This window comes from Oncorhynchus nerka, linkage group LG6 (genome assembly GCF_034236695.1).
Source record: "Oncorhynchus nerka isolate Pitt River linkage group LG6, Oner_Uvic_2.0, whole genome shotgun sequence".
In the NCBI taxonomy this organism is placed as follows: domain Eukaryota; kingdom Metazoa; phylum Chordata; class Actinopteri; order Salmoniformes; family Salmonidae; genus Oncorhynchus; species Oncorhynchus nerka.
Window position 1 is genome coordinate 81565464 of NC_088401.1, and position 8780 is coordinate 81574243.

The window sequence follows — 8780 nt, forward strand, 5'->3', positions numbered from 1 at the left end:
GAGTCAATGTGCAGGGGTACGAGGTAATAACATGACTATATAAAAGGAGTACCAGTACCGAGTCAATGTGCAGGGGTACGAGGTAATAACATGGCTATATACAGGGAGTACCAGTACCGAGTCAATGTGCAGGGTACGAGGTAATAACATGGCTAGTACCAGTAGTCAAGTGCAGGTACCAGTACTGAGTCAATGTGCAGGGGTACGAGGTAATAACATGGCTATATACAAGGAGTACCAGTACCTGAGTCAATGTGCAGGGGTACGAGGTAATAACATGACTATATAAAAGGAGTACCAGTACCGAGTCAATGTGCAGGGGTACGAGGTAATAACATGGCTATATACAGGGAGTACCAGTACCGAGTCAATGTGCAGGGGTACGAGGTAATAACATGGCTATATAAAAGGAGTACCAGTACCGAGTCAATGTGCAGGGGTACGAGGTAATAACATGGCTATATACAAGGAGTACCAGTACCGAGTCAATGTGCAGGGGTACGAGGTAATAACATGACTATATACAAGGAGTACCAGTACCGAGTCAATGTGCAGGGGTACGAGGTAATAACATGACTATATAAAAGGAGTACCAGTACCGAGTCAATGTGCAGGGGTACGAGGTAATAACATGGCTATATACAAGGAGTACCAGTACCGAGTCAATGTGCAGGGGTACGAGGTAATAACATGACTATATAAAAGGAGTACCAGTACCGAGTCAATGTGCAGGGGTACGAGGTAATAACATGGCTATATACAGGGAGTACCAGTACCGAGTCAATGTGCAGGGGTACGAGGTAATAACATGGCTATATAAAAGGAGTACCAGTACCGAGTCAATGTGCAGGGGTACGAGGTAATAACATGGCTATATACAAGGAGTACCAGTACCGAGTCAATGTGCAGGGTACGAGGTAATAACATGACTATATAAAAGGAGTACCAGTACCGAGTCAATGTGCAGGGTACGAGGTAATAACATGACTATATAAAAGAGTACCAGTACCGAGTCAATGTGCAGGGGTGCGAGGTAATAACATGGCTATATACAGGAGTACCAGTACCGAGTCAATGTGCAGGGGTACGAGGTAATAACATGGCTATATACAGGAGTACCAGTACTGAGTCAATGTGCAGGGGTACGAGGTAATAACATGACTATATAAAAGGAGTACCAGTACTGAGTCAATGTGCAGGGTACGAGGTAATAACATGGCTATATACAAGGAGTACCAGTACCGAGTCAATGTGCAGGGGTACGAGGTAATAACATGACTATATAGAAAGGAGTACCAGTACCGAGTCAATGTGCAGGGGTACGAGGTAATAACATGGCTATATACAGGAGTACCAGTACCGAGTCAATGTGCAGGGGTACGAGGTAATAACATGGCTATATAAAAGGAGTACCAGTACCGAGTCAATGTGCAGGGTACGAGGTAATAACATGGCTATATACAAGGAGTACCAGTACCGAGTCAATGTGCAGGGGTACGAGGTAATAACATGACTATATACAAGGAGTACCAGTGAGTCAATGTGCAGGGGTACGAGGTAATAACATGACTATATAAAGGAGGTACCAGTACCGAGTCAATGTGCAGGGGTACGAGGTAATAACATGGCTATATACAAGGAGTACCAGTACCGAGTCAATGTGCAGGGTACGAGGTAATAACATGACTATATAAAGGAGTACCAGTACTGAGTCAATGTGCAGGGGTACGAGGTAATAACATGGCTATATACAGGGAGTACCAGTACCGAGTCAATGTGCAGGGGTACGAGGTAATAACATGGCTATATAAAAGGAGTACCAGTACCGAGTCAATGTGCAGGGGTACGAGGTAATAACATGGCTATATACAAGGAGTACCAGTACCGAGTCAATGTGCAGGGTACGAGGTAATAACATGACTATATAAAAGGAGTACCAGTACCGAGTCAATGTGCAGGGTACGAGGTAATAACATGGCTATATACAAGGAGTACCAGTACTGAGTCAATGTGCAGGGGTACGAGGTAATAACATGGCTGTATATACAAGGAGTACCAGTACTGAGTCAATGTGCAGGGGTACGAGGTAATAACATGGCTATATACAAGGAGTACCAGTACTGAGTCAATGTGCAGGGTACGAGGTAATAACATGACTATATAAAAGGAGTACCAGTACCTGAGTCAATGTGCAGGGGTACGAGGTAATAACATGGCTATATACAAGGAGTACCAGTACCGAGTCAATGTGCAGGGGTACGAGGTAATAACATGGCTATATAAAAGGAGTACCAGTACCGAGTCAATGTGCAGGGGTACGAGGTAATAACATGGCTATATACAAGGAGTACCAGTACCGAGTCAATGTGCAGGGGTACGAGGTAATAACATGGCTATATAAAAGGAGTACCAGTACCGAGTCAATGTGCAGGGTACGAGGTAATAACATGGCTATATACAGGAGTACCAGTACCGAGTCAATGTGCAGGGGTACGAGGTAATAACATGGCTATATAAAAGGAGTACCAGTACCGAGTCAATGTGCAGGGTACGAGGTAATAACATGGCTATATACAAGGAGTACCAGTACCGAGTCAATGTGCAGGGGTACGAGGTAATAACATGACTATATACAAGGAGTACCAGTACCGAGTCAATGTGCAGGGTACGAGGTAATAACATGACTATATAAAAGGAGTACCAGTACCGAGTCAATGTGCAGGGGTACGAGGTAATAACATGGCTATATACAAGGAGTACCAGTACCGAGTCAATGTGCAGGGGTACGAGGTAATAACATGACTATATAAAAGGAGTACCAGTACCGAGTCAATGTGCAGGGGTACGAGGTAATAACATGGCTATATACAGGGAGTACCAGTACCGAGTCAATGTGCAGGGGTACGAGGTAATAACATGGCTATATAAAAGGAGTACCAGTACCGAGTCAATGTGCAGGGGTACGAGGTAATAACATGGCTATATACAAGGAGTACCAGTACCGAGTCAATGTGCAGGGGTACGAGGTAATAACATGACTATATAAAAGGAGTACCAGTACCGAGTCAATGTGCAGGGGTACGAGGTAATAACATGGCTATATACAAGGAGTACCAGTACCGAAGTCAATGTGCAGGGGTACGAGGTAATAACATGGCTATATACAAGGAGTACCAGTACCGAGTCAATGTGCAGGGTACGAGGTAATAACATGGCTATATACAAGGAGTACCAGTACCGAGTCAATGTGCAGGGGTACGAGGTAATAACATGACTATATAAAAGGAGTACCAGTACCGAGTCAATGTGCAGGGGTACGAGGTAATAACATGGCTATATAAAAGGAGTACCAGTACCGAGTCAATGTGCAGGGGTACGAGGTAATAACATGGCTATATACAAGGAGTACCAGTACCGAGTCAATGTGCAGGGTACGAGGTAATAACATGGCTATATACAAGGAGTACCAGTACCGAGTCAATGTGCAGGGGTACGAGGTAATAACATGGCTATATACAAGGAGTACCAGTACCGAGTCAATGTGCAGGGGTACGAGGTAATAACATGACTATATAAAAGGAGTACCAGTACCGAGTCAATGTGCAGGGGTACGAGGTAATAACATGGCTATATACAAGGAGTACCAGTACCGAGTCAATGTGCAGGGGTACGAGGTAATAACATGGCTATATACAAGGAGTACCAGTACCGAGTCAATGTGCAGGGGTACGAGGTAATAACATGGCTATATACAAGGAGTACCAGTACCGAGTCAATGTGCAGGGGTACGAGGTAGTTGAGATAATTGAGGTAATACAGTACATGTAGGTAGGGGGTAAAAGTGACTAGGCAGTCAGGATAGGTAATAAACAGAGTAGCAGCAGCAGATGTGAAGAGTGTTAAAGTGTGTGAGTGTGTGTGTGTGTGGCGTCAATATGCTTGTGTGTGTTTTGTGTGTATTGGAGTGTCAGTGTAGTATGTGAGTGTGTGGGTAAAGTCCAGTGAGTGTGCATAGTGTCAGGACCCGGTTACGAACCCGGGTCTCCGGAGTGAGAAACAGTCACTTAACCAACTGAGCCACGAATAGTCGGCAGAACCCAGAAGATGAGGCAGACACAGCAGTACTTGAGACGGTGTATTTAATGAAGTAAAAAGTGAAGTCCTTCAGGAAAACATGTAACTCCACAACCTCAAAAGGAATTCTACAAGCACAAAGGTAATCCTCCAAGACAAAAAGGTAAATCCACAAGGTGGTAGGTATAGCACAAAAAGCCTCAAAAGATACTCAAAAATAAATAAACAAGAACAAAAAACAGAATTCCACAAGAGAGTCCACCGGGATCAACAAGAGTTCACAGAATACTAGGGCTGGGTGCTAACATACAAACAGAGCAAAGAACTGAGTAAAACTAAGGGTTTAAATACAATCAGGGGAAACGAGGCACAGGTGCAAATAATAATGGGGATCAAGGGAAAACAAAAGGTCAAAAAGCACAATGGGGGCATCTAGTGACCAAAAACCGGAACAACCCTGGCCAAATCCTGACACATAGAGCCAGTGCAAGAGACTCAGTGCAATTTTTTTCTTCAATTAGTATAATCTGTTACAACTTTGCAAAACGTATCATATGGTACGAATTCCAATTCGTTGTGGCTAACGTTAGCTAGGTGGCTAATGCTAACATTAGCTAGGTGGCTATAACGTTAGCTGGGTTAGGGTTTGGAGTTAGGTAAAAGGAATAGGGGAATGGTTAGCTAACATGCTAAGTAGTTGCAAAGTAGCTAAAAAGCTAAAGTTGTCCGTGATGAGATTCAAACACGCAACCTTTGGGTTGCTAGATGTTTGTGTCATATTTGTTTTCGCCTTAAGTAACCTTCTGTCTTATGTAACCATACAAAACATAACATATCATACTAATTTGTGTCTCACAGATTTACATTAACTATGTTACATCTAGTCTATGAGAGCAGGCTGTCTCGTCAAGACCAGTATCTAGTTTCAGGCAGGTTAGATTAGTAGCCTACCAGCACTGTGTCTTTGAGACCAGTATGTAGGTGATCTAGTTTCAGGCAGGTTAGATTAGTGGACTACCCACACTTTGTCTGTGAGCTGTTGGCTAGAGCCCACGTGCCAAGACCAGAGTTTATTTTTAATTTAAATGTTTTATTTCACCTTTATTTAACCAGGGAGGCCAGTTGAGAACAAGTTCTCATTTACAACTGCGACATGGCCAAGATAATGCAAAGCAGTGCAACAACAACAACACAGAGTTACACATGGAGTAAAACAAACATACAGTCAATGGGCACATTCACTATATAATGCTAAATGTTTTATGACAAAACCATCAGTATGGAGTTGTAAATACAAACCATCAGAGTTGTAAATACAATGGAAATCAAGTTATTTTTTTTATTTTTTATTTCACCTTTATTTAACCAGGTAGGCTAGTTGAGAACAGGTTCTCATTTGCAACTGCGACCTGGCCAATATAAAGCATAGCAGAGTGAACAGACAACACAGAGTTACACATGGAGTAAACAATTAACAAGTCAATAACACGGTAGAGAAAAAAAAGGGGAGTCTATATACAATGTGTGCAAAAGGCATGAGGAGGTAGGTGAATAATTACAATATTGCAGATTAACACTGGAGTGATAAATGATCAGATGATCATGTACAGGTAGAGATATTTGTGTGCAAAAGAGCAGAAAAGTAAATAAATAAAAACTGTGGGGATGAGGTAGGTGAAAATGGGTGTGCTATTTACCAATAGATTATGTACAGCTGCAGCGATCGGTTAGCTGCTCAGATAGCTGATGTTTGAAGTTGGTGAGGGAGATAAAAGTCTCCAACTTCAGCGATTTTTGCAATTCGTTCCAGTCACAGGCAGCAGAGTACTGGAACGAAAGGCGGCCGAATGAGGTGTTGGCTTTGGGGATGCTCAATGAGATACACCTGCTGGAGCGCGTGCTACGGATGGGTGTTGCCATCGTGACCAGTGAGCTGAGATAAGGCGGAGCTTTGCCTAGCATGGCCTTGTAGATGACCTGGAGCCAGTGGGTCTGGCGACGAATATGTAGCGAGGGCCAGCCGACTAGAGCATACAAGTCGCAGTGGTGGGTAGTATAAGGTGCTTTAGTGACAAAACGGATGGCACTGTGATAAACTGCATCCAGTTTGCTGAGAAGAGTGTTGGAAGCCATTTTGTAGATGACATCGCCGAAGTCGAGGATCGGTAGGATAGTCAGTTTTACTAGGGTAAGCTTGGCAGCGTGAGTGAAGGAGGCTTTGTTGCGGAATAGAAAGCCGACTCTTGATTTGATTTTCGATTGGAGATGTTTGATATGGGTCTGGAAGGAGAGTTTGCAGTCTAGCCAGACACCTAGGTACTTATAGGTGTCCACATATTCAAGGTCGGAACCATCCAGTGTGGTGATGCTAGTCGGGCAAGCGGGTGCATGCAGCGATCGGTTGAAAAGCATGCATTTGGTTTTACTAGCGTTTAAGAGCAGTTGGAGGCCACGGAAGGAGTGTTGTATGGCATTGAAGCTCGATTGGAGGTTAGATAGCACAGTGTCCAATGACGGGCCGAAAGTGTATAGAATGGTGTCGTCTGCATAGAGGTGGATCAGGGAATCGCCCGCAGCAAGAGCAACATCATTGATATACACAGAGAAAAGAGTCGGCCCGAGAATTGAACCCTGTGGCACCCCCATAGAGACTGCCAGAGGACCGGACAACATGCCCTCCGATTGACACACTGAACTCTGTCTGCAAAGTAATTGGTGAACCAGGCAAGGCAGTCATCCGAAAAGCCGAGGCTACTGAGTCTGCCGATAAGAATATGGTGATTGACAGAGTCGAAAGCCTTGGCAAGGTCGATGAAGACGGCTGCACAGTACTGTCTTTTATCGATGGCGGTTATGATGTCATTTAGTACCTTGAGTGTGGCTGAGGTGCACCCGTGACCGGCTCGGAAACCAGATTGCATAGCGGAGAAGGTACGGTGGGATTCGAGATGGTCAGTGACCTGTTTGTTGACTTGGCTTTCGAAGATAGGCAGGGCAGAATGGATATAGGTCTGTAACAGTTTGGATCCAGGGTGTCTCACGGTGTCTCCCCCTTTGAATTCGGTACATGGGAATTTAACTGCAAAAGTCATTTTTATGGGCACTACTTCATCTTAGTATATTCACATGCAAATATGTTGCCAATTGGATAAAAACCTAGCTATTGGCTGTGTACTGAAAGTTCAGGACATTCACTTAAATCTTTTAAACAAGCATGAATCTTTCATCTCTTTTGCATGTCAACAGAACACCAGAGCACGGGGGAATTTTTAAATATAGCTTTTAAAAAGAGGGATGGAGAGGGAGGGATGGAGAATGATAGAAAGAGAGATACTTGTCATTACTTATTCACATGTTGACGCAGGACACACAGTCCAAGCATTACAGCAGCCAATGGCTGTTGAGTGGAAAGGTATAGTTAGGCTATCTGATAAACACAGAATCATGTTTTATTATATGTTTATAATTTAACGAGGCAAGACAGTTAAGAACAAACTCTTATTTACATTGACGGCCTACACCGGCAAAACCCGGACGACACTGGGCCAATTGTGCGCCTGCCCTATGGAACTCGCAATCACGGCCGAATGTGATACAGCCTGGAATCGAACCAGGGTGTCTGTTGTGACGCCTCAAGCATGCAGTGCCTTAGACTGCTGCCCCATTCGGGAGCCCTAATATTTCATTGGAACAGAGCATTTTGATTGTACATTATTTCTTCTAGATAATAATATCTCTACACTGACAGGACTGATGGTATAACTCGGGCCCTGAGTTTCTCCTGGTTATGTGATCTCACCAGGAAATACTATAGTCTATAACTAAGGCCCTGAGTTTCTCCTGGTCATGTGATCTCACCAGGAAATACTGTAGTCTATAACTCGGGCCCTGAGTTTCTCCTGGTCATGTGATCTCACCAGGAAATACTGTAGTCTATAACTCGGGCCCTGAGTTTCTCCTGGTCATGTGATCTCACCAGGAAATACTGTAGTCTATAACTCGGGCCCTGAGTTTCTCCTGGTCATGTGATCTCACCAGGAAATACTGTAGTCCTCCAGTGGGATGAGGTCTTAGCATGTTTGTTTATTATGGGGTCCATTCCAAATGGCACCTTATTCCCAATATAATGCACTACTCTTGACCTGAGCCCTATGGGGTGTGGAATCTCTAGGGGTTAGCTGGGAGTGGTATCTCTAGGGGTTAGCTGGGAGTGGTACCTCTAGGGGTTAGCTGGGAGTGGTATCTCTAGGGGTTAGCTGGGAGTGGTATCTCTAGGGGTTAGCTGGGAGTGGTATCTCTAGGGGTTAGCTGGGAGTGGTATCTCTAGGGGTTAGCTGGGAGTGGTCTCTCTAGAGGTTAGCTGGGAGTGGTATCTCTAGTGGTTAGCTGGGAGTGGTATCTCTTGGGGTTAGCTGGGAGTGGAATCTCTAGGGGTTAGCTGGGAGTGGTACCTCTAGGGGTTAGCTGGGAGTGGTACCTCTAGGGGTTAGCTGGGAGTGGTATCTCTAGGGGTTAGCTGGGAGTGGTATTTCTAGGGGTTAGCTGGGAGTGGAATCTCTAGGGGTTAGCTGGGAGTGGAATCTCTAGGGGTTAGCTGGGTGTGGTATCTCTAGGGGTTAGCTGGGAGTGGTATTTCTAGGGGTTAGCTGGGAGTGGTATCTCTAGGGGTTAGCTGGGAGTGGTATCTCTAGGGGTTAGCTGGGAGC